Raw genomic sequence first — 26,898 nt, 5'->3', positions numbered from 1 at the left:
ATATAGGATGGGGCTGGTAGAGGATGATAACTGTCCTAGATGTGCCAGGGACCATGGTGACCTTATTCATTTGATGTGGCGATGCCCCAAGTTACACTTGTATTGGGTGGGGGTTCTCAAGACTCTTAACGAGGTGTTCAAGATTCAGGTGCCACAGACCCCCAAAGTGTGTGTCTTGGGTAATATAGAGGACCTCCCACTGGAAGATAACCCTAAAAAAGCTGTTGGCAGGGCCCTGTTCCAGGCCCGCAAACTTATCCTTAGACACTGGAAGGATGCGGAGCCACCAAGGCTGGGGGAGTGGATAGCCCAGATGGGACTCACTCTCCGAGCTGAGAAATATATCTACCAGCGCAGGAAACGGTGGGGAAGATTTGAGTTGCTGTGGGCCCCATGGTTAAATTCCCCGGGATTAGCCCCACTTGAGTTGGTACTGGACAGGCTGCTCATATAAAAGGCCGAGGGTGAAAATTCGAGACTGGGTCATTAGCATACCGTGAAAGGAGGAGAGGGAAAGGGCCAGGGGATTGGACCCTGTAATACATTGGAGCGGGTCACGGAGTGTGAGAGCATGTCGGTACTCTTAAATAATGTATTATTGCATAATGTAAAGGTTTGATGGGAGAAGAACGTAGCATTCCAGAAGTTCTTTCTTTTGTTGTTTTATTTCTGATGTTCTATATTTTATTATTCTGTGCGGTATAACATGGTTGTATTAAAAAAAAAAAAAAAGCAATGTAACAGACAAGATGTATGTAACCGTGTATTTTTGCCATATTATTCAATAAACATCCTTTTTTTGAGGAAAAAAAAAACATACATTGACAACCTCACAAATATTTCAGGTGAAGATAGCCCCCCACCCAAAATAAATAAACCAGTCAACAAAACCTTTGTCTGTTTTGCAAAGACATAAATAAAATAGACATTTGATAAGGACACACAAAGATAATCTTGCCGGCCCCACACACAATCTTGCCTCTTTTCAAGGCAAGGTAACAACTGCTCTCTGCAAGCTTTATATAACATATGCTTGTGTGCTAATGAGGCAATTGAAAACACATGCAAAGCCCATGAAACACACAAAACGCAAGTTCACCCAATGTAGAGACTGAACTTTAAAGTGGATACACCTGTTAAGGATGTCCTTAAATTACTAACCCAAAAAACACGCTCTATGAGCATGCCCAGAAACATCTGCCCAGCTGTTCACACACAAAAAAAAACATCAAAAAAATCTAAGTCCCTGGGCATGCTCAGATCAACAGAAATGCAGCTAGCAGAAAATAAGGCAAAGCCCTGTCCAAAATAAATCACATATTCCAGCATGCTACAAAATTAGAGATGGAACGAACAAACAAAGAGCCTAACATGGGCAAAAGTTATACCATGAATACCATTGCAGTCTATGGGAATTGACTTGTTCATTTTGCTAGACCCCACTTGGCTGGCTTATCTTCTAGTAATTGGCCTTAAAATGGGTATGGGGGCCCAGGTCCCACCTAAGGGACATACAGTACCTGCTGTCATTATTGTACTTTCAGCGTGATTTTATCGCTCTGGTTCTCGGCGACAGGGTACTGTAAATCTTGCGCTGGCTGCCGCAATAGGAAGAACTCAGGAGAGAGAGAGAGCGGCCTCCATGATGGAGGGGGGGGGGACATGCAACGTATGGCCACAGGCAGCACTGGGCAGAAAGGCAGATGCAGAGCTAGCTGGCTGTAGCGGAGGCGGAGCGCTACATCAGAGGCAGACTGGTGGTGGACGGTTACGATGTGACCGCAGGTACACAGACAGGTCACACTCACTGCCAGTGGCACTGTGATGATCAGGGGCGCGCAGGGGATGTTTTCTTTCCTTCCTCCATTCCTCCACTGCTGCTGTGCCTGTATGGAGGGACTCTAGAGTGGAGCGGCTGCCTGTTGAGTTAGTTGCTGAGAGGGAGTAGAATCACCGGTGGCCGGGTGCCCTGGGCGTAGTGACACCGCCTCTCTCCAGTGCGCCCTAGGCGGCTGCCTAGTGGTAGCACCAGCCCTGACGCAAATTTTAACCACTTCCGTACCGTAGGATGTCATATGACGTCCTGGACTTCAGTGGTGGATATCTGAATGATGGGTGCAGCTACAGGCATCATTCAGATATCCTTTTTTACAGGCAGCGATTGTTCGCACCATAAGAACGATCATAGCGGCAGTTCCGCCACTTGATCGTTCTTATAAGTGGCGGGAGGGGACATCCCCCTCCCATCGCCATCCGGTGCTTCTCCGGGCTCTCCCGTGCCATCGGAGGCCCAGAGAACGAATCGTCCGCCGCTGAATGAGGAGCATAGAGATTTAAAAACATAAACAAATCTGCAATCGTGGCTGAAAGCATGAGATCAGTGTTTTTTTTCCCGATCTCATGCTTTCCAGCCTGGAGGACAGATGTGGGGTCTTATTGACCCCGCCTCTCTCCATAAAGAGTACCTGATTCCTTATACAAGGGATGTTTAGGTTCCTTGTAATAGGAAAAAAAGTGATAAAAAAAAAGCGCAAAAAAAAAATAATTGCATAAAAAAAAAGAAAAGAAAAAATTAAAACGCGCCTGTCCCTAGTAGCTCGCACTCAGAAACAAACGCGCATGTAAGTCCCGCCCACATATGTAAACGCTGTTCAAACAACACATGTGAGGTATTGACGTGTGCGTTAGAGAGAGAGCAATACTTTTAGCATTAGACCTCCTCTGTAACTCTAAACTGGTAACCTGTAAAAACAATTCAAGCGTCGCCTATGGAGATTTTTAAGTCCCGAAGTTTGGCGCCATTCCATGAGTGTGTGCAATATTAAAGCGTGACAAGTTAGGTATCTTTTTACTCGGTGTAACATCATCTTTCACATTATCCCAATAAATTGGGCTAACTTTACTGTTTTGTTGTTTTTTAATTCATGAAACCGTTTTTTTTTGGCAAAAAAAATAGTTTTAAGAATTATTGCGCAAATACCATTGGAGATAAAACGTTGCAATGACCGCCACTTTATTCCCTAGGGTGTCTTCTAAAAAAAGTATATATAATGTTTTGGGTTCTGAGTAATTTTCTAGTAAAAAAAAATGATGATTTTTACATGGAGAGAAGTTCCAGAATAGGCGTGGTATGGAAGTGGTTAAATAAAACACCGACATGGGTTTTTGTTACGCTGACCATGAAGGGAAACTCCGCACGAAAAAAAAAAAACGGCGTGGGTTCCCCTTCAGGAGCATACCAGGCCCTTAGGTTTGGTATGGATTGTAAGGGGGAACACCTACGCCAAAGAAACGGCATAGGGGTTCCCCCAAGATGCATACCAAACCCTTATCCGAGAACGCCACATGGCTGGACAGGAATGGGGGTGGGGACGAGCGAGCTCCCCCCCCCTCCTGAGCCGTACCAGACCGCATGCCCTCAACATGGGGGAGGTGGGTGCGCCCCCCCACCCCAAAGCACTCTTGTCCCCATGTCGATTGGGACAAGGGCCTCTTTCCGACAACCCTGGCCGTTGGTTGTCGGGGTCTGCAGGCAGGGGGCTTATCAGAATCTGGGAGCCCCTTTAAAAAAGTGGGTCCCAGATACCGGCCCCCCACCCTATGTGAATGAGTATGAGGTACATCGTACCCCTACCCATTCACCTGGGGGAAAAATGTTAAGTTAAAAAAACACACTACACAGATTTTTTAAGTAATGTATTAGTCAGCTGGGGGGTCTTCTGCCGGCCCCCCCTTTCTTCTTTAAGCTCTTTTACAAGGGGGGTAGGCCCGGACTTCACCTCCGCCTTCTGCAGAGGGGGGGGGCGGACTTCACCGCCACCTTCTCCACCGTTATCTGCCGGGGGGAGCCGGACTTCAACGCTGTCTTCTCTGTTCCCTCTTCTGCCGGGCTCCATCGCGGGGCCCGGTCTTCTCCGCCGTCTTCTCTGTTCTCTCTTCTACCGGGCTCCACCGCGGGGGCCGGGTCTTCTCCGCTGTCTTGTTCCATCTTCTCTTCTAGCAGAAGAGGGAACAGAGAAGACAGCCGTGAGTCTGGCTCCCCCCCGGCATAAAACGGCGGAGAAGTCCGGCTCCCCCCAACAGAAGGTGGTGGTGAAGTCCGGCTCCCCCGGCAGAAAACGGCGGTGAAGTCCGGGCCTACCCCCCCATGTAAAAGAGCTTAAAGGGGGAGGGAGCCCGGCAGAATGCGGCGGTGAATTCTGGCCCCCCCGGCAGAAGGTGGCGGTGAAGTCCGGGCCCACACCCCTTGTAAAAGAGCTTAAAGAAGAAAGGGTGGGGGCCAGCAGAAGACCCCCCAGCTGACTAATAAATTTATGTTATACAAACACATGTCACTACATTTCGCCACATCATCCCACATCCCCCCCAAATAAACTCACTCCCAAAAAGATTTTATTTACATTTCTAGATGCCGTGCGCCAGGTCCATAGTCCTCCTGGGCGCACTCATCATAGTAAATAAGGAATTGTGCTGCATTGCCAGCGCATTCCTTTAGTAAATGCCAAAACGGCCGTTGCTCCAGCCTTTGCTCCAGCCTTTGCTCCATGAATCATGGAGCAAAGGCATAGAAAATCAGCCCCATAGAGTTGCAGTCAAAATCGTGTCAACAACCTACATGTCTGTTTAGGGCAGTTGTCATCAAACGTTTATATAAGGGATTAACATGGTCCCTAATGCGCTTAAAAAAGGGCCGTTTCATTTTCCCGACATAAAAGCAGCCACATTGACAGCTTGCCAGATAACGGAAAATTGTTATTAATACCTACAGTAATTTTCCTTTCCTGGCCAGCCTCACGTCAGCACACCATGGGATTTAATTTAGCTAAACTAGGGTGGGATAATATATATAAGACTCGGACAACAACTGGAATTGCTGCTTTAGTGAATATTTTATTTTGCTTGAAAAGGTGCCGATACTGCTGGGAGTGTGGCCGGAAGATGGTGGAGTAGAGAGACACATGCTCAACAGCTCTGTCCCCCACCCGACTAAACAAGTGTGATGTGAAATCCAGCTATAGCGTAACTATAGCCTGCCCAGAGTTGCCTTACGGGGAGCCTTGGAATGAAGAAGAAGGCTGAGGTTAAACTACCTGGTGTGAGCTTGTCGAAAGCGCCGTCTCAGCCGTCCCAGCCGGAGATCCAGCGGTTCTTCCCTCTAACGCGGTCGGCTACTACCAGAAACCGCGAGACTGAATCACGTGATACGGTGACGGGCAGGAAGCCAGCAGTCCCCCCCGTCACTCCGGCTCTGCCAGCAATGTTGATCTCCGGAGGGGGAGGAGGAAAGAGCGAGGGAGAGAGGGAATGCCGCACACAGAGCCATGCTCAGGAGAACGGGAGTCGGAGATGAGCGCCCTGAAGGCTCTGTTGCAAGCCCTCCCCACATGGGCCAATATGGAGGCACTGGTAATGCGCCGGGAGGAATCCCATCGAAAAGACCCGGAGATCGTGCGGGAGGAGGTCCAGCAGCTGACAGATAAGTTGGAAAATTATGAGCTGTTACTGACTCAATTGGATGAACGTATAACTGGTATAGAACAGACATATTTGTTAAAGTCTTCCCGGGTTGACCCCGTACAGCTCAGGCTGGAGGAAATGGAGTAATAGGCGCAAGAACTTGAGGTTCAGGGGGGTCCCCGAAATGGTGGAGAGGGAGGCATTACAATCAACTATATCTGCAATATGCCATCAATTGGCTACCCCACCTCCCACCCAGGTCTTTGAATTTAAAAAGGCTACATAGATCATTGGGTCCCCGCTCAACAAATCTGAATAGACCTAGGCCTCGTACACACGACCAGATCTATCCGCTGGGATTGATCCGCGGATCAGTTCCAGCGGACAAATCCGGTCGTCTGTACGGCCTAGCGGATATTTATCCGCGGAGATTCGTCCGGCCGATCGATTTCAAGCGGATAGAAATTTCTTAGCATGCTAAGAAATCTATCCGCTTGAATCGTGTCCAGCGGATTGATCCGGTCGTCTGTACAGACTCACCGGATCAATCCGTCCGCTCCCCTCCCTCGCATGCGTCGTAATGATTCGACGCATGCGTAGAAGTACTTACCTTCCAGCGTCGCGCACGTCGCCGTGTCATCGTCGCGGCGACGGTGCGACACGTCACCGCGGATGTATTCCGCGCGGATTTTGATCCGATGGTGTGTACAAGACATCGGATCAAAATCCGGAGGAGGAATCTCCGCTGGAAACGGTCCGGCGGACCGTTTCCAGCGGAGATCCCCTTGTCTGTACGAGGCCCTAGAGATATAATCTGTTGTTTCCACCACTATACAAATAAAGAATTGATCAGTCGAGAGGCATGGGAGGCAGGAGAAATTGTGTTTGAAGGGTCTCGGATAAAGATCCTCCCAGACCTATCCCGGGCTTCTTTACAACGAAGAGCCATATTGTGCCCTTTACTGGACAAAATAAGGAGGAAGCTCGGAAATGTATTTTACAGCAACCTATGGACCTTCCTGACCTGTTTAAATTCCGAGGAATTTAACCATTTGAAGTCCCGGATTGGCTACAACATTTACCAGGGTCAAGAAGAGTAATGAACCAATAGGAACAAAAGAAAGAAGAGAAAATGATGTATAGAAGTATAGAAGAGAAGAGACAGGAGAGGGGGTGAACTGGGGAGAAAAGGGAGAACCTTGCGATATCAGGCCTGGATATGAACCGAGCAGTTCTGCTCTCAGTAGTATCAACTTGTGATTCGTCGCCACTCTTTCTGAGTGGGTGAAGTGCCCCCGGACAGACCCCTCTCACAAGCCTGGCAGCCGAGGTGTCACTTTGGATTTGCTGGGAGGAAGAGATCTCTCTCACAGACCTGGCTCTAGGGCCTCTGCCACAGGCCAATTACTTTAGAAGAGCTAGATGGATAAATGGAGCGAATCCTCCCAGTAGGTTTTAGCATAGATCACCAGACGACAGCAAAGCGTACCTGTCAACATTGCGGTCATCAGATCCCCGATTGGTTCGTTCAAGCCCTGTTGGACAACCTGCCTCCGGGTTCCCCTCAAGCCAACCCCCCAATCGAACGGCACCCAGCCTGGGATCCTTTCAATAGAACCGGGGACCCAGTAAGTCACTGGAGTCCCCTTTTACCTCCGTATGAGGTTTTGTGTAGCCTGCAATTCTGGCCAGGTGGGCTGCGCTGGCGGGGTCAATGGATGCGCGCACCCTGAAGGTGGATGCCGCACCTGGAACCGGGACCCAGCGAATCTTGCCTAGCACATGACACCTGTCACAGATATACCCTCCCCCAGCATGCCCCGCGAGGGAAAATCTCCTCTAATTGGCTGCTGGGGAAAGTTGCTCTGCCAGAACATCCTCTGGTGCCAACTGCTGGCCAGGGATGGTATTGCATCCCTGGAGCACAGACTGACCCAGTGGACGTTTCTGGAGTGACAGAAGTCCCAATTTAGCAAATTGTGAATGGGAGCAAAATAACTCTCCCATTCCACACTAACTTTAGCGTAGTGCCCATACTGAAAGTAAGGGGGCGCCACATGAGTAAGGGGTGAAAGGAGATACCTACCAAGTGGAGGGGGAGGGGGGGTTATATGGGGATGAGATGGAGGGGGAGGTGGAGTAGGGGTCCTTTTGAGACGGAGGGGGAGGGGGGAAAACCAGACACAGAAGGAAGTAAGGGTCAGCGTTGGTTTTCCCCCTGCTCACTCTTTCTTTTCCTTCTTTCTTTTTAAAAAGTATAAAGTAATTCGGACTGTGGTATATGTATGCAGAGTTCTTTTTTCTTGTTTTCTCTCCTTAGAATTATAAGATAAATTGTAAGATAAATATGGGATAAATTGTTATGCGGATAACGAGGATGCTGTTAAAGAAACAGAAAATAGAAGAAGAAAATGTGAAAATTCTGGAAAAGATTGGAAATGAGAAGAATATAGTCGGAGGGGAAGATGGAGTCTGAGAGGGAGCTACTTAGCCTATCTTAGTCACCCCCCCCCCATTAGGTGTACACCCATGGAGGTTACTGGAGAAGGGTCTAGTCAGGGGTGTCTTTTCCCTTTAGGGGCATAGAGGGGGGAGGGATTGATATAGGAGAGGGGGGAGGTATTTATAGGGTTTTTTTTTCTCGAGATGTAAGGACTAAAAGTAACTTCCCTGAATGCTAAAGGACTTAATGTTCCAGAAAAACATAGGATGATGCTGAACGACCTAAGGAGGTGGGGGACTGATGTGGCTTATGTACAGGAGACACAATTTAGGGCAGGGGAACTACCATTTCTCCAGAACAGATTTTTTCCATGTGTATACCATGTGATGAACCAGGAGGCAAAATTTAAAGGAGTATTAATTTTGATCTCCAACCGTGTGGCTTGGTCACTACTAGATAAACGCCTGGATCCTAATGGTAGGTCTCTTTTCCTGAAGGGCAGTATTGGAGGAGTTAAAGTGACCCTGGCCACGCTGTATGCACTGAATACTCACCAAGACGTATTTATTAAAAAAGTCCTCACAGAACTGGTCGATTTTACAGAGGGTAAACTGATTCTGGGGGGAGACTTTAATATTTCTCTGGACCCCAGAATAGACATGTCCTCAGGGACATCATCGACCCCAGGGAACATCTGAAAATGTATGTAATGGTCACCACCGTTTACGACCTTCCATCAACTACGACAGCTTATCTGACACACAGACAAACCAGCAGGCATCCCATTTCCCAGAATAACGAGACTTGCTCCGTGTTCTCTGGTTTCAAATGTAAGACGCTTTAATGGTACACTTAGCTTTCTTATATACAGTACAGCATGTTAAAGTTAATCACAGGAACAATGAACTCCACTCCCACACATCACATTATTTGAGCCAATTACTAATTGTAATAAAATGCATTATCCAGACAGCCTGACTCCGCATATAGCTTGACAAGTCGCATCTATTATCCATAGAATTCAAAGTGTTGGCATCACACAATTCGTTCCCCTCAATCCACATCTTACACAGACTTTGTCTCCGACAGACAGGTAGTCACGCCTGATCATCAATGGGCTTTAAACAGTGTTATCACACAATGGAAAGGTCTTAGGAGCAGACCTGAATTAACACCTCTACAGCCTTACACAATGGTTAATGGAATATCTTAGGAGTCTATTGACCTGGTTTGGGTCAACATTAACCAACAACTTGTAATATCTCAGATCCTGCAATATGAGCTATCAGTAATGTCCCCTATCCTGTAATTTAGGATATAATTTCTCAGTCACCCTATGGCCCTATCGGACATAAGGTGACCCTAGACATAAGACTCCTTGGTGACGCCGGTACAGGAGTACCCCTCATCCTTCCAAAGTCTCTGTCACGGATCATTCCGTTGCAATGTATATTGCGGAAATTGCATGAATTACAGTTAGTGGATGTTTGGAAGATTTTACATGCGGAGGAAAGGGATTACACTTTTTCTCCAACCCACATCAAATGTGCCTCGGCCCAGATAAATATCTTGGTCGCCACTTGCAGTAGTGGCAAACTCTTGGCTTGCCTATGCATGCTACCAATTCTGCTCTCTTGCGTTCTGGCAGCAGGACAAGTCCACTGCCTGTATTGAAGATCAGTCCCAGATATTCCATCTCCTGGGAGGGAATTAACTGGCTCTTCTGCCGGTTGATGATCCAGCCAAATTTTAAAAGGGTTTCTAGCACTACCTCGCGTTGAGACGCTAGCTCTCTGCTCACACGTGCTACTACTAGGATGTCATCTAAGTAGTGAAAGATTTTTATGCCCTTCAAGCGGATGACGGCGATGACAGCTAGCAAGACCTTGGAAAATACTCGAGGTGCTGTGCTGATCCCAAAAGGTAGACATCTGAACTGGAAGTGATCTTCCCCTTCCATGAATCTTAGGTATTTTTGGTGGTTCTCGCTGATTGGGACATGCAGATATGCATCTGCTAAATCGACTGATATCAGCCAGTCTCCTGGTTGCAAAACTGAGATGATTGTAAATATCGATTCCATCTTGAACGTCTTGGGAATTATGTAGCGATTTAGAACTCTTGGGTCCAGAACTGGTCTGAGATCCCCTGACGCTTTGGGAACCAAAAAGATTGGAGAGTATACCCCTTTTCCTTGTTGATTTAGGGGTACTGGCGAAATTGCATTCTTTTGCTGTAAGCCAGTTAAATATTCTTGTATCAGTTCCGTCATTTCTGATCTGTCGGCCATTCTGTGCAGACCACGGTATTGGGTGGTTTCTTCTGAAAGGATATTTTGTAACCGTATTTAACTGTCTTGTGGACCTATTGGTCTTTGACTACCTCCACCCACACCCTCCAAAAGGACGTTAACCTGAATTAGAGCAAACAATGGCAGGAAGGAACCTAGCAGGAGCTCCTTGGATACCGAAGATAGAAAGAGGGCTCTCAAAATGGATATCACCTTTAACTAACAATACATTAAGGATATGGGATAAAATAAATCAATCAGGAGATTATGCCCCTGGGATATCCCCCTCGGCTCCCCTGGAGGGATTCCTGTGGTTCCCCCCCCCAGGCGAGGAAATAGGATCAATGAAGGCCTGGGGGAGGGACGGGGACACCACATGCAGCAAATTTGCCCCAGGTGCAACCCTGACCGCCTTACCAGAATTGAGGCGGAGCCAGGGAACAGTCCCAATGGTGGAGTGGAGGTATCATCAATTAAGGTGCTTCTTTCAAAAGTGGAAAACCAGGATAAGACCTCTTAACTCGCTTACTATATTTGAAAATAGATGTGTAAAGATATTGAGGTCCAAACACTTACTGTCTCAAATGTATAGATTAATCCTAGGGACACGGATAAAAACAACACCTTACTATATTAGAGAGTGCATGGGAAGGAGAGCTAAACCACAGGTTTACCACACTACAAATTAAACAACGTATTGATTCCGCACACTATACATCGGTAAGCTCACAGATTCAAGAGATGACTTATGAATTTCTATCTAGGTGGTATAGAACCCCAGTAAGACTGGCACAGATGTATAGGCGTGCGGACAATGGGTGTTGGAGGGGATGTGGACAGGAGGGTACCCTACTCCACCTGTGGTGGTCATGCCCAAAGATCAGAGGATTTTGGCAAGAGATTGCCCCTTGGCATGGAAGGTTATCTCCCGAGGAAATAGAACTGACACCTTTAAACTTCCTATTCCACGGGTCAATGAGGTCCATGAGATCATATAAGGAGAGTATTACGCCCCATTTATTAAATGCGGCAAAATTATTAATACCTAGATTATGGAAACAGGATAAAAGGCCAACTATTCTTGAATGGAAGAGAAAAATGAATTTAATTATGGAGGCAGAGAGATGGATTTCTAGAGTTAAAGACAGAAAGGAAAAGTTTAGAGAAATATGGTCAGAATGGGAACAACGCTCGCTAGAGATTGAATAATTTAAGGAGCTGCAGGAAAACGCAAGTAGATAGCCTGTGGGGGGGGGGTGGAGAATAACTTTTTATTTTTATTTAGCTCTCAATATGAACTCTTGTGCGGCACTGCCCCCAACCCCCACATGTACAGGGTTAAGAGAGGAGGGGCACAGAGGGTTGGGATTTATCACATAATAATGTGTTTTTTTTTTTTTTCCCTTTCTGGGGTTTGTGTGTGTGGAATAGGGAAGGGAGGAAGGGTGGGATATAAAAAGGGGGGGGTAAGTTAATATTGGCCTTATGGCTTTTTAGAGGCCTCAGATTTCAAACACTTGGTAAAAGTGTTTTTAGGGGAAGGTGATGGGGCAATAAGGAATAATGAGTGATAAGTTATAGAGGGGTTAATGGCTTTTCTTTAACAAAGCCGGAACACACTACACTTATAGGCGGCCTTATATAGTGTAGGCCGTGTACTAAACCCCCTGAGCCACCCTGGCTTTGGCCAATTATGGTTCTTAGTTTTTTGCGCGCTGTGATTGGCCAAGCATGCAGGGTCATGGTGCATGCTTGACCAATCATCAGCGCGCAATGCCGCAGTGAATTATGGGCCGACGCGCGTCATTTGAATTTGGCGCGAACGACCCGTTTTGTTCGAAATTCGTCAAACGTACGAACAGACTATGTTCGAGTCGAACATACGTTTGAGTCGAACACAAAGCTCATCCGTAATGATCACCTTAGACACAAAGAAAATTAATGTTTCTCTATGCAAAATTGTCCAGCCGATCGCTTTGGTCTGTTCACAATGAAGCAACAACCTTATCTGGGGTGTGCCGCCATTGCCATTGCCAACACACTCAGAGGTGGTCGCTTCATTGTGATACGCAAGCCCCTTCACCACAACAAGGTAACGATCACGAAGGGGAATTGACACATGTATGTGCCTTTTTTGTTTGTTTTTGCAGCCACAGTGCAGCACCAGAGGCCAGAAAAATTAGGCATGTACACATGCCTGAAAAAGTAGGTATTGTTGCAGCTGCTGCTGTAGCAGCGGCCAGAAAAATGTATGTTTTCCAGGCAGAAAGTGCACTAAAACATTGCGGATTGAACCCTATTTGGTGGCGGATAAGTCATGCAAGTCATCCGGCATGCAGAGATAAAATACAGCAGCCTATGGACCATTTGTAGCCCAAGGAAGCTCATCTCATCAGGCCTTTAGTCAAATGTATCGTCCACTGTCAGTCCCTTCGGGATCCATGCCTCATTCATCTTAATAAAGGTGAGGCAATCTAGACTTTTTTGACCTAGATGACTTCTCTTCTCAGTGACAATACCTCCTACTGCACTGATGGTCCTTTCTGAAAGGACACTTGAAGCGGGGCAGGCCAGAAGTTCTATCGCAAACTGGGATAGCTCAGGCCACAGGTCAAGCCTGCACACCCAGTAGTTAAGGGGTTCATCGCTCCTCAGAGTGTCGATATCTGCAGTTAAGGCGAGGTAGTCTGCTACCTGTCGGTCGAGTCGTTCTCTGAGGGTGGACCCCGAAGGGCTGTGGTAATGCGTAGGACTGAAAAAGCTCTGCATGTCCTCCATCAACAACATGTCTGTAAAGCGTCCTGTCCTTGCCGACGTGGTCATGGTAGGAGGAAGATTACTTTCACCTCTTCCACTGTTAGATTCCCATTGTGCTGTGACATCACCCTTGTATGCTGTGTAAAGCATACTTTTCAATTTATTTTGGAACTGCTGCATCCTTTCCGACTTCCGGTAATTTGGTAACATTTAAGGCACTTTCTGCTTATACCGGGGGTCTAGTAGCGTGGCCACCCAGTACAGGTCGTTCTCCTTCAGCCTTTTTATACGAGGGTCCCTCAACAACAGGCATGACAGCATGAAAGACCCCATTTGCACAAGGTTGGATGCCGAGCTAATCATGTCCCGTTCCTCGTCCTCACTGATCTCACTGAAGGTCTGTTCTTCCTCCCAGCCACGTACAACACCACGGGTACCAGATAGGTGACAACGAGCACCCTGGGATGCCTGCTGTGGTTGGTCTTCCTCCTCCTCAAAGCCACATTCCTCTTCTGACTCCTCTTCCTCACACTCCTCTTCCAGCGTTTCTGCAGGTCCAGCAAGTGATGCTGATAAGGCTGTTTCTGGTGGTGATGGTGACCACAACTCTTCCTCTTCACGCTCATCTATGGCCTGATCCAGCACTCTTCGCAGGGCACGTTCCGGGAAAAAACAAATGGGATGATGTCGCTGATGCTGCCTTCAGTGCGACTGACTAGGTTTGTCAGCTCTTCAAAAGGACGCATGAGCCTACAGGCATTGCGCATGAGCATCCAGTGCAGTTGATATGGAGCAAGACGCAGCAGCAGAAGAGGACTCAGCCGAGGGGGTTATCAAAGAGGATGGAGTAGGAGGAGTAGAGGAGGTGGCAGCAGACCTGCCTGCAAGTTGTGGCGGTGTCACCAACTCCTCTGCAGAGCCACGCATTACATGCTTGGCAGCCTTCAGCAGGTTTACCCAATGCGCAGTGTAGGTGATATACCTGCCCTGACCGTGCTTTGCAGACCAGGTATCAATGGTCAGATGGACCCTTGCCCCAACACTGTGTGCCAGGGATGCCATGAGTTCCTTTTGCACAATAGAGTACAGGTTGGGGATTGCCTTTTGTGAAAATAAATTTTGGCCGGGTACCTTCCACTGCGGTGTCCCAATAGCTACAAATTTTTTTAAGGCCACAGACTCCACCAGCTTGTATGGTAAAAGCTGGCGGGCTAAGAGTTCCAACAAGCCAGCTGTCAGACGCCGGGCAAGGGGGTGACTCTGTGACATTGGCTTCTTATGCTCAAACATGTCCTTGACAGACACCTGACTGTGGGCAGATGAGCAGGAACTGCTCAAGCTGAGAGACGCAGTGGCGGATGGTTGAGAGGGGGCAAGGAGGACAACAGTGGTTGACGTGACTGAAGATGCTGCACCAGGAGGAAGATGGTGGCTTTGAGCTTGTGTGCTGCTTGTACTCGTCATCATGTGTTGATTCCATAGGTGTTTTTGATGTGCGATCATGTTCCTTCGCAAAGCAGTTGTACCTAGGTGGGTGTTGGATTTCCCACGACTCAGTTTCTTTTGGCACAGGTTGCAAATGGCATCACCGTTATCAGAGGCAGACACACAAAAAAAATGCCACACTGCTGAGCTTTGCAATGACGGCATTCTGGTGGTGGCAACAGCATGCGTTGATTGGCGTGCTGTCTGGCTGACCCCGGGTGCTGATACATGCTGTCTGACTGTGCCACTAGCTCCTTGCGACGACCTCCCCCTGCTTCCAACTCGTCTCCTCCTCCTCTCTGTCTCCCCATCTGAACTTTCCCCCTGTTCTTCTTCTCTTCGAGCGGGCACCCACGTGACATCCCTGGACACATCGCCATCATCAACCGCTTCACTTGTATATAACAACTCAGCAAAGGAAGCGGCAGCGGTCATCACACCATACGTCCATGTGTGTAATGCTGCCTGACTGAGTCATATCCCTTTTATCTACAACCTCTGGAAATAATGGTTGCGCATCACTCATTTCTTCCAACTCGTGTAAATAACTCCTCTGACAGATCAAGTGAAGCAGCTGTGATGCTATTGTTGGTGGTGGGGGCAGGCGGGCGAGTGGTAAATTGAGAGGTGCCGGAAGCTGAGTGGGAGGAGGATGGTGCATCAAGGTTTCGAGCGGAAGCTGTAGAAGATTGGGTGTCCTGTGTTAGCCAGTCAACTATGTCCTCAGAACTTTTCGAGTTCAGGGTACGTGGCCTCTGAACACTGGGCATTATTTTAGGGCCAAAGGGAATCACAGCACCACGACCACGATAGCCCCTGCGGGGTGGCCTGCCTCTGCCAGTCATTTTTTATTATTTGTTTAGTTGTACTATGCGTGCAAGCTACTGTGGCACCAGATATGAGTGGCACTGGCAGAAGTTGGCAGAGTAGACGCTGTAGGCCTGACACACGCCTGCAGACAACTAACTGCTATTCTATTGCAGTCAAAATTGATTTTTTTATTTTATTTAATCTACTATGCCACCAGATATGAATGGTGGCACTGGGCAAGTGGGCACAGTATACGCTATGAGCCTGACACACGCTGGCAGACAGGCAACTGACTACTATTTTATTGCAGTCAAATATTTTTTTTTTTTAAATGTTCTCTACTGTGCCACCAAAATAGATGAGTGGTGGGTGGCACTGGGCACAGTGTACGCTGTGCCCCTGACACACGCTGACAGCCAGGCAACTGACTACTATTCTATTGCAGTCAAATATATATATTTTTTATGTTATCTACTGTGCCACCAAGATAGAGGAGTGGTGGGTGGCACTGGGCACAGTGTACGCTGTGCCCCTGACACACGCTGACAGCCAGGCAACTGACTACTATTCTATTGCAGTCAAATATATATATTTTTTATGTTATCTACTGTGCCACCAAGATAGAGGAGTGGTGGGTGGCACAGGGCACAGTGTACGCTGTGCCCCTGACACACGCTGGCAGCCAGGCAAAGTGACTACTATTCTATTGCAGTCAAATATTTTTTTTTTAAATGTTATCTACTATGCCACCAAGATAGATGAGTGGTGGGTGGCACTGGGCACAGTGTACGCTGTGATCCTGACACACACACGCTGCCTAGCAGGCAACTGCAATTAGAAAAAAACGGACAACTTTCAACACTAATTTAAAAAAAGGAGAAATTATATGAGACCAGAATGTGAAAAAAACGTCTTACCAAACAAAAAAACATATACCGCGACAGCGCCCCAGAGAGTCAGCAAAACCATACTGACTCAGTCTGCTACTTGTAGCCCTCCACCTGGCCTGCGTGTGACGTCGGCCAGGTGCAGATGAGACACTACACCAAGTGAAAATACTTGTTAATCACTGCCTGTGGTATTAATATGTGAACACCAGCAATTGTATTCACGTAGCTTTAGGTGCACACTGTGCAGATGAGACACTACACCAAGTGAAAATACTTGCTGATCACTGTCTGTGGTATAAATATGTGAACACCAGCAATTGTATTCACGTAGCTTTAGGTGCACACTGTGCAGATGAGACACTACACCAAGTGAAAATACTTGCTGATCACTGTCTGTGGTATAAATATGTGAACACCAGCAATTGTATTCACGTAGCTTTAGGTGCACACTGTGCAGATGAGACACTACACCAAGTGAAAATACTTGCTGATCACTGTCTGTGGTATAAATATGCGAACACCAGCAATTGTATTCACGTAGCTTTAGGTGCACACTGTGCAGATAAGACACTACACCAAGTGAAAATACTTGCTGATCACTGTCTGTGGTATAAATATGCGAACACCAGCAATTGTATTCACGTAGCTTTAGGTGCACACTGTGCAGAGGACACAGTACACCAAGTGAAAATACTTGCTGATTACTGCCTGTGGTATTAATATGAGAACACCAGCAATTGTATTCACGTAGCTTTAGGTGCACACTGTGCAGAGGACACAGTATACCAGGTGAAAATATTTGCTGATCACTGCCTGTGGTATTAATATGAGAACATCAGCAATTGTATTCACGTAGCTTTAGGTGCACACTGTGCAGAGGACACCGTACACCAAGTGAAAATACTTGCTGATCACTGCCTGTGGTATTAATATGAGAACACCAGCAATTGTATTCACGTACTGTAGCTAAAGGACACAGTACACCAAGTGAAAATACTGCAGCTAGCACAATCACTTGGCCAAAGCCACCCTGGCTTTGGCCAATTATGGCTCTGTTTTTTTGCGCGCTGTGATTGGCCAAAGCATGCGGGTCATAGTGCATGCTTGGCCAATCATCAGTCAGCAATGCACTGCGATGCCGCAGTGAATTATGGACCGTGACGCGCCACTCTAATTTGGCGCGAACGGCTCATAACATTCGTAATTCGACAAACGGTCGAACATACGATGTTCGAGTCGAACATGAGTTTGACTCGAACACAAAGCTCATCCCTACTGGTGATCTATATAATACAAGGATATGCTTATTTTATGTGGTGTATTTATTCTTTCGGATTCTTATATGATGTTGTTATTTGGGTGTGACTTGAACACAAAGCTCATCCCTAGTGACTAGTAGCTGGGTTGCACCTCTCCCAATGAAGCCACAAAGACAACATTTGGATACAAAGGTGAAAGGAAAACTGTGCTGTCAATAATGAATGTAAGTAGCTGCCTGCACAACAGATATACTGTATATAAAAGTGGAAAAGGGAAAGTGCGGCACTCAAAATATTACTCTCGGTATGCTCAAAAGATATAAGTGTACATATAACCTCCGTGTTATACTTAATAAATTAATTAAATTGCACACATAATATGAAAACTATGCAAATAAAATAATCAAAGTGATAATATAACACAATCATTGACTGAACAAAATTGTCTTATTCAAAATTTAGACATGATCCAAAATAATATGTGTAGGTTGAAAATGCACCAAATAAATATAGTGAATAAATAACCAATATTATATATATAAATAAATAAATAAATATAATAAATACAAAGTGAAGCACCAAAGATAGAAATAGACCAAAAAAGTGCTAGTGAACAAATAAAATAGGGGTGTTGAATTTAATCATCGCATCGATGCATCAGGATTTGATCGTCCACGATGCGGCATCGATGCTGTAGCTTTAAGTAATCGATTATGGAGGATGACGTCATCCTAGCGCCGTGCCACCGCACCATAACTTGCCTTCGAGTGGAGCCGAAAGCAGCCGAAGTTTACATGCCGTTTTTCCCGCCTCTCGCTGACGTTATCCCCCTGTGTTGCGAGAAGAGGAGAGGAGCCCTTCTATCAATCCCCTTCCCTCTCCCCTCATCAGCCAATAGCAAGTGATCTCAGGCTGCGTAATGCGGAAGTGAGAAGCCCATGCTGTGTGCAGGTTGGCGGTAACATGGAGTGCTGTGGCCGGAGTTTGTGGTGGCTGGAGTTGTCCCTGCTGCTGATAAGAGTGGCGGCGGCCGCGGCTGGCTTATGGAGCACGGAGCTCCGAGGAGGAGAGTGGAGCCATCAGTGCATTTGGTCCCCGAATGGTTCAGGGCGGCCGCGGTGTATCCAGCCGGATTAGTGATGGAGGAGGATGAAGTGGAGAGCCAGAAGAAAGCCAGAACAGCGGTAGAGCCAGGTGAGGGGGCCGTGGGGAGGACACTGAGAGGACTGCCATGGTAAGGGAGGTGCCAGACTGCATACAAAATGTAGATAGGGCAATACAACCAAAAAAGGGGTGCAGTACTTTGCAGTGATACATGTACAAAAGAGTCTTATTAAGTAGTGAACAAATATAGTCCTGAAATATATTTATATATAAATCTGATCTGATTGAAAGAAATCTTCTGTGTATTTGAAGTAATTCCAGCGCTGAGTGTGCTCTGCTGTGTTCTAATCATTCCTGATTTCTGGTGAATGATTTGAACACAGCAGAGCACACTCAGCGCTGGAATTACTTTGAATACACAGAAGATTTCTTTCAATCAGATCAGATTTATATATAAATATATTTTTCGGGACTATATTTGTTCACTACTTAATAAGACTCTTTTGTACATTTATCACCGCAAAGCACTGCACACCTTTTTTTTGTTTTATGGTCTATTAAAAGTTGTATATTCACTATCACCTTGTGCTAGCTGCCAACTAATCATACAGTGCCCACTCTATTTTGTTTTTAATGCAGATATGACAGCATGTTCCCCAGCTAGCTAGCGCATAGCCCTCACCTCCATTCACAGGATCCACCCCATGCAACCCTAAACAATAATTCTATAATAACAAAATTATCTCTGGACCGACCCCTCCATCCTTCAGTTTCTATCACCCCCCCAAACTCTTCCATCGAATAATATTCCTGGACTCTTCCAGCCTTCCATTCCTATCCTCCGATTCTTCCATCCTTTTTTCCTTATTCATGGGTTCCTATTTCCCTATCCCCGGATTCTTCCTTTCTCTCTCTCCATGGATTTCACCATCTTTCAATTCTTATCCCTTGACCCCTCCATCCTTCAGTTCTATCCCTGGACTCTTGCATCCTTTAGTTCCCATCTCCAGACTACTCCATCCTTCCTTTCCTATTCATGGATTCCTTCTTCCCTATCTCCAGACTCCTCCATCTTTCTAATCGTGATGCATCGCGGAATCGAATCGCTGACATGATAATCGTAATCGAATCGTGAGGCTACCGAAGATGCGCACCCCTAAAATGAAATATAAAGTCCAAAATTGATCCACTGTGATAAAAGTGACTCTGTATATAGTTGTCTGTAGGCAATCCACCACCATGAAGATCAAAGGCTTACCAGATGAGATGGACCCAGCAGGGCATATGAGCTTGTTGGTGTAACACACCCAGGGAGAGGTACAGCAAGCACAGCTTCCAATGGGGCCAGGCAGTGAGACCAGGCGACGATATTCCACTATGTTGACATCAATGGGTATCCACCATAGGTTTAAGCAATGTTACTTCATACACAAATCCTCCCAGTGTAACATATGTTAAGGAGAGAAATTAGGCCACATAGTATAATTCCGTTTAAAAAGTGGTCATTTATTAAATAAAATATAAAATGGTCACTCACATTTGAGAAGACAAGTAAAAGCAAATAGGATCAAAATATCGCAGTGGCATTGTCAGGTCACCTGTAGCCAGGTGACAAATGCACCCCAATGGAGACAGGGGTGAACTGCAAGGTAGTGAACCCAATAGCAGACTGCTGTGGATGGACAGGAAACGTGAACCCAAGATTCCCCAGGGTGCGGAGTCTAAGGTCCAGCAGGTGTTCACCAGAGCCTCTAGTGGTGAGGATGGCCTTCGCAGCAACTGAACCCAGGTCGCGGCCCCTGGGGTCCCCCAGGTCACGCTCCGTAGGGAGAGAGGGAAAGCAGTCACTGAAGACACAAGGGATGGTGATGGGTAAGCCGAGGTCGGGGCAACAAGCATACAATGGTAACCAAGGGACAGGCCAAAAGGTCAGGGTCACAGGCAAAGAGCCAAATCAGTACACAGAAAGGTAAACGTAGCACACGGCAGACAGGAACAAGCTAATAAACAAAGTTGAACAGACCTGCAGTGCAACAGTTAATATAGACTTCCTGGGATGGCCTGGGGTGGGACCATACAGGAAGGGAGAGATGATAAAAAGGCAGCCAGAAGAGAGTCAGGCCTCTAATGAACACATGAGGAAAAGGTAAGCTGCCAGACAATATTGCATGTCCATGACAGTACCCTCCCTCTTACGAGGCCTCCCCCTTCCCCGCCTGGGTTTAGAGGGAAACTTCAGATGAACCCTTTTTAACAGACGAGGTGCAAAGACCTCAGATGCAGGGACCCAAGACCTCTCCTCAGGGCCATACCCTTTCCAATGAACATGGTACTGAAGAGCGCCTCTACAGAGTCGGGAATCCAGAACTTGACTGACCTTGTATTCCTGATTATCCTCAGAGACTGGCGCCATGGTAGGGAAAGGACGAGAGAACTTATTGAGGACTAAAGGCTTCAGAAGGGAAACATGGAAGGAGTTAGCGATTTTGAGGCTTTTGGGAATCTGAAGTTTGAAACAAACCGGATTCAGTTTAGAAGTTATAGTATATGGACCAATGAATCTTGGAGAAAACTTCTGAGAAGGAACTCGGAGCTTGATGTTCCTGGTGGAGAGCCAAACTTTGTCCCCTGGCTGAAGTGAAGGCGGTTAATTCTTTCAAAGCCTTTGAATTTGTCGACAGCTGCCTGGAGGGAATTATGAACGTCAGTCCAGATAGAATTGAAGGACTCCTGAGCTGAAGCCAAGGCTGGGATATCTGGAGAACAAGTCATGGGAAGCGGAAGTTGAGAATGTCTTCCATAAACTGAGAGAAAGAGAGAAAACTGGTATTTACATTATTGTTATGAGAAAATTCCGCCCACGGAAGTAGAGAGGACCAATCGTCATGATGAGCGGAGATTAAGGTACGAAATAAAACCTCTTACTCCTGATTAACCCTCTCCATCTGCCCATTGGATAGAGGATGGTAAGAAGAGGAAAAATCCAAGACAATAAAGAGGGATTTGCAAAAGGCTCTCCAGAAAGAAGACGTAAATTGATCACCCCTGTCGGAAACAATATTAGAAGGAACCCCCATGGAGGCGGAAAATTTCTCGAATAAAAATGGGAACCAAGGCAGGAGCACCAGGAAGGGGAGCAAGGAAGACCAGGAAGGGGAGCAAAATGAGCCATCTTGGAGAACCTATCGACTACCACCCATATGACCTTATTACCATCAGACATTGGGAGATTGGTGATAAAATCCATGGCAATATGAGCCCAGGATTTCATAGAAATGGGCAAGGGCATGAGGAGACCAGCAGGAGCTTGTGTGGAGGATTTAGACTGAGCACAGACATGAAAAGCCTTGACATAGTCTTTCACCTCCGAGCGGAGATTAGGCCACCAATAGTGACGACTGATGATTAAGAAGGACCAGAGGAATACTTCAGCACCAGAATCCTCCATTAGCACCCTTCTTGGTCAAAGCGATAATAGGCGCGGCAATGGAAGAGTAATTCCTTATGAACTGCCTATAATAATTTGTGAAGCTAAGAAAGCGCTGTGTGGCCTTGAGGCTAGCAGGAAGAGGTCAGTTGGTAATGGCTAAGACTTTCCCAGAATCCATACGAAGACCCAAGCTTGAGACAAAGCATCCTAGAAATAGGACCTCAGAACATTCAAAGGAACATTTCTCCAGCTTGGCATAGAGATTATTCTCTCTAAGGCACTGGAGTACAGTGCGGACATGGTTTCTGTGGACACGCAGATTTTCCGAAAAGATAATGTCATAGCCCAAAAGGCATGACCAGATATTCGTAATGGCCGTCTCGAGTGTTAAACCCAGTCTTCCATTCATCACCTTCTCGTATTCGAATGAGGTTGTACGCGCCTCTGAGATCCAACTTAGTGAAAATGGAGGCACCCTTTTAACCTATCGAATAGCTCAGATATTAAGGGTAAGGGATAATGATTTTTAATAGTAACAGCATTTAACCACTTCAGTACCGTGGGTGTTTTTCAGATTTGGTGTTTACAAGACTAAAACTGTTTTTTTGCTAGAAAATTACTTAAAACCCACAAACATTATATATTTATTTTTTTCTAATACCCTAGAGAATAAAATGGCGATCATTTCTATACTTTTTGTCACACCATATTTGCGCAGCGGTCCTACAAACGCACTTTTTTTGGAAAAAAATCACTTTTTTGAATTAAAAAATAAGATAGCAATAAATTTGGCCCAATTTTTTTATATATTGTGAAAGATAATGTTACGCCGAGTAAAAATATACCCAACATGTCACGCTTACAAATTGCGCCCCCTCGTGGCATGGCGTCAAACTTTTACCCTTAAAAATCTCAATAGGCGACGTTTAAAAAATTCTATAGGTTGCAGTTTTTGAGTTACAGAGGAGGTCTAGGGCTAGGGCTAACGATCGCGGCAATACCTCACTTGTGTGGTTTGAACACCGTTTTCATATGCAGGCGCTACTCACGTATGCGATCGCTTCTGCGCGCGAGCTCGTCGGGACGGGGCGCTTTAAAAAATGTTGTTTTCTTTATTTTTATTTATTTTATTATTTTTTACACTGGAAAAAAATAAAAATGGTCACTTTTATTCCTATTATAGAAAAAAGCATGACAGGTCCTCTTAAATATGAGATCTGGGGTCAAAAAGACCTCAGATCTCATATTTAGACTAAAATGACAAAAAAAAAAAATGTTTCTTTAAGACGCTGGGCGGGATTGATGTTTTGACGTCACTTCCGCCCCGCAGAGCTATGGGGATGGGTGGGGGCGATTTTCTCCTCACTCGCAACCCCACACAGCTACCGAATGGACCCGATCGCCTCCGCCGCTACCGACGGCTCCGGTAAGCGGCGGAGGGCCCGGGAGAACGACTGGAGGGGGGGCCCCTCTCCCGCCGCCGATAACGGCGATCTCGCGGCGAATCCGCCGCAGAGACCGCCGTTATCGTTAACAGAACCGCTCACACTAAAGATGGATACCTCGGTTGTGGCAGCAGCTGGCTTTTCAGTCAGCCATCAGTGTGGCTGTATATAGTCGTACAGCGGTTTGGAAGTGGTTAAGCCTCGATAATCAATGCAGGGTCCCAAGGTACCATCCTTCTTGGCAACAAAAAAGAACCCTACTCCTGCAGGCGATGAGGATTCCTGGATGAAACCTCTCTCAAGATTTTCTGCGACATACTCAGACATGGCCTGGGTCTCTGGGATGGACAAAGGGTAGGTACGACCTCTGGGCAGAGTTGCTCCAGGGACAAGGTCAATGGACCAGTCAAAAGACCTGTGGGGAGGAAGCAACTCAGCCGATTTCTTACAGAACACATCCCGGTAATCGCTGTATGCAGTGGGAAGATCAGAAGATACTGATGTGGTAGCAACCGGAAGTCTCTTCTTGGGGGTCACCTTGGAAAGACATGACGAGAAACATGAAGGACCCCAAGCCAGGATCTGCCCAGAGACCCACTCCACATGGGGAGAGTGGAGCTGTAGCCAAGGAAGGCCCAATACAATGGGCGTAGAGGCTTTGGGTAGGATGAGGAAGGATATCCACTCCTGGTGGAGAATCCCTACCGATATCCTAATAGGTGGTGTCTGGAAGCGAATAGGGCCCCCTGAAAGAACAGTGCCATCAATTGCCGAGACTACCAACGGCGTAGAGAGGGGTGAAAGGGTGAGCTTCATAGAAGAAGCAGTTCTCCAGTCCATAAAGTTGCCGGCAGCCCCGGAATCCAAATATGCAAGGGTCGATTGTAGGAATGAGCCGAACACCCCCGTGTTCGGTTCGCACCAGAACCTTCGAACAGACCTAACGTTCGCGCGAACGTATCGAACCCCATTGACGTCTATGGGACTTGAACGTTCGAATTCAAAAGTTCTCATTTTAAAGCCCAATATACAAGTTATTGTCGGAAAACGGGTTTGGGGACCCGGGTCTTTCCCCAGGGAACATGTATCAATGGTAAAACTTTTTTAAAACTGTCGTTTTTTCTGGAGCAGCGATTTTAATGATGCTTAATGTGAAAAAATAAAATAAAAATTCCATTAAATATTGTACCTGTTGGGTGTCTATAGTAGTGGTACGTGTTTAGAACTGTCCCTGCACAAAATAAGATTACTATAAGAAAAAAGTCATTTAAGACTGCTTGCGGCTTTAATCTAATGTTTGGTCCCTGCAATTTTGATGAAAATCACTGAGAAAAATAGCATGGGTTTCCCCGCCCCCCTCCCCCCAGGTCATTAAAAAGCCCCTTTGGCCCTATATACTTTGAACAGAAGTATACAGGCGGTGCAAACAAGACAGGGACTGTAGGTTTGTTCTTAAGTAGAATCTATTTGTAATTTTTAACTGGTACTTCTTTAAAGTGTAGCTTCAACCCTAAAATCTTTTATTAAGCTTTTCTGAAAACAGAGAAGGGTTATCACCCCTGTAACATTTGTTTTGCTGTCTGTGTGCATCTGTTCAGAAGATTGCACCTCACTTTCTGTCCCAATGACAAATGATTTTTTGATTTTTTTTTTTTTTTTTTTTTTTTTTGGTGAAACAAGGATTGTGATTAATCATCAGTGGACAGGAGACACCTCTTACAGAAGAGAATTTCCCTTCCTAGGGGTAGATTTCCTCTCACTTCCTGTTGTCTCCTTCTGTTTGCAAGTAGGAGTCGTTTGTAATTTGGATGTTTGAAAGTAGGGGCCTGCCGTATATACTCTGCAGAAATTTGGGACCTAGATGTTGGTGTTGCCACAACACTGTAAGCCCTCAGTTAGTCTTGGTGGGCGCTGGAATGCCCTGCTGTGAAATATTAGATCAAGAATTGTAATTACACGCCCCTGTTGAACAGGGGCAGAAAAATTGGGCCTTAGGCACTGGTGGCGGTGCAAAAAACACTGCAACCCCTCACAGATACTGTAATTGGAGCGCAGCAAAGCGCCTCATGCAAAGTATTGCATCAAAAATTGTTATTACACCCCCCTGTTAAACAGGGGCAGAAAAATTGTGCCTTGGGCACAAGACTGCAACCCCTCACAGATACTGTAATTGGAGCGCAACAAAGAGCCACATGCAAAGAATTGCATCCAAAATTGTTAATATACGCCCCTGTTGAACAGGGGCAGAAAAATTGGGCCTTAGGCACTGGTGGCGGTGCCCAGTACCAACAATGTTCTTACTAGCTGAAGCGGGGTCCTCCTGTCAGAATCTAATGACAGGCCTGGAACTTTACGCTTGTAAATATGTAAGATACCTTTAGAAAGCTATTCATTGTGGGACTTCAAGTAGCAGGAGATATGGACTCCATTGACTCTTAGGAGAAACAGACTACACTTCCCACAATGCCCTGTGTTATTGGAACATATGACACCTCCGCACAGATTTATGGGGGAGGTTATTTAAGGAAAGCGAGTGGCTGATCTCTCTCTCTCTTGGGATCTGCATCTTCTCCTGGGCAGAGCTGCTGAGGAGAACAGCCGTGCTGCTAGGCCAGAAGCCTGGTCCTAAATTCACAGAGAGACCAGCCATCCGGAAGGAAGCAAGACTCCAGCATCCAGCCCGTGTTCCCAGAGATTGGAGAGGCAACCCAGCTGACAACTGAAACAGTGGAGAACCCTCATCCAGGATATTTGTGCTGTGGAGCAGTGATTTATCAACACACCTTCTGAGAAGAACTCAGGCGGATCGGCCTGTCGGGTGAGAGAGCACATGCTCAGCTCCAAACTCTCCCTTTAGACAGTTAACCTAGTACCACCCCACAGGCCGGAGACACGCGTTGGGCCTCCAGCTGAAGTTTAGAGGCCCCTTTTTACTGTTCATAGTTATTATACTGAAGTTACTGACGCTGGCTTGCGATCAGCTCACCAACGTTGCTGCTCCAGGATACTTTGTTTAATCAATCTTCCCTTATTATTTACCACTTGTGGATTATAATTTTAATGTGCACCAACCGGCTGCAACGTGACTTTAGCTGTTTGCAGGACTGCCCACTAGAGGGCGCTCACGAGCATAGACTGCCTATCTTAAGTTTAAGTAATGGTACCATTCTTTAGTGTAGACCTGTTTTTTTTTCTTATTAATGTCACTTGCTGATTTCATATTGTGTTGTTAGAAACAGTTATTCATTTAATGATTTAAACTTATGCTTGTCTCTCTTTGAGTTCATATAAAGTAAACTCATTCTTTTTTATTTAAATATATTCACTGTGTGGAGTGTATTTTTCTTGTCTGGAAGGACCGTCCATAACAGCAGGTAATCCTATTGTCATACATCACTGCATATTGTGTGCCTGCCATTGTGACCCCAGCCCAGCAGAGGTCACAATATCTCACTCACCAGACTTCTGATGTGTCAAGGGAGGGTTCGAGTTAGTTAAATAGGGGTGAGCTAAGCCAAAAGAGAATAG

The sequence above is a fragment of the Rana temporaria genome, chromosome 10 (genome assembly GCF_905171775.1).
Source record: "Rana temporaria chromosome 10, aRanTem1.1, whole genome shotgun sequence".
Lineage (NCBI taxonomy): Eukaryota > Metazoa > Chordata > Amphibia > Anura > Ranidae > Rana > Rana temporaria.
Note: the sequence above shows the minus strand (reverse complement) of the source record.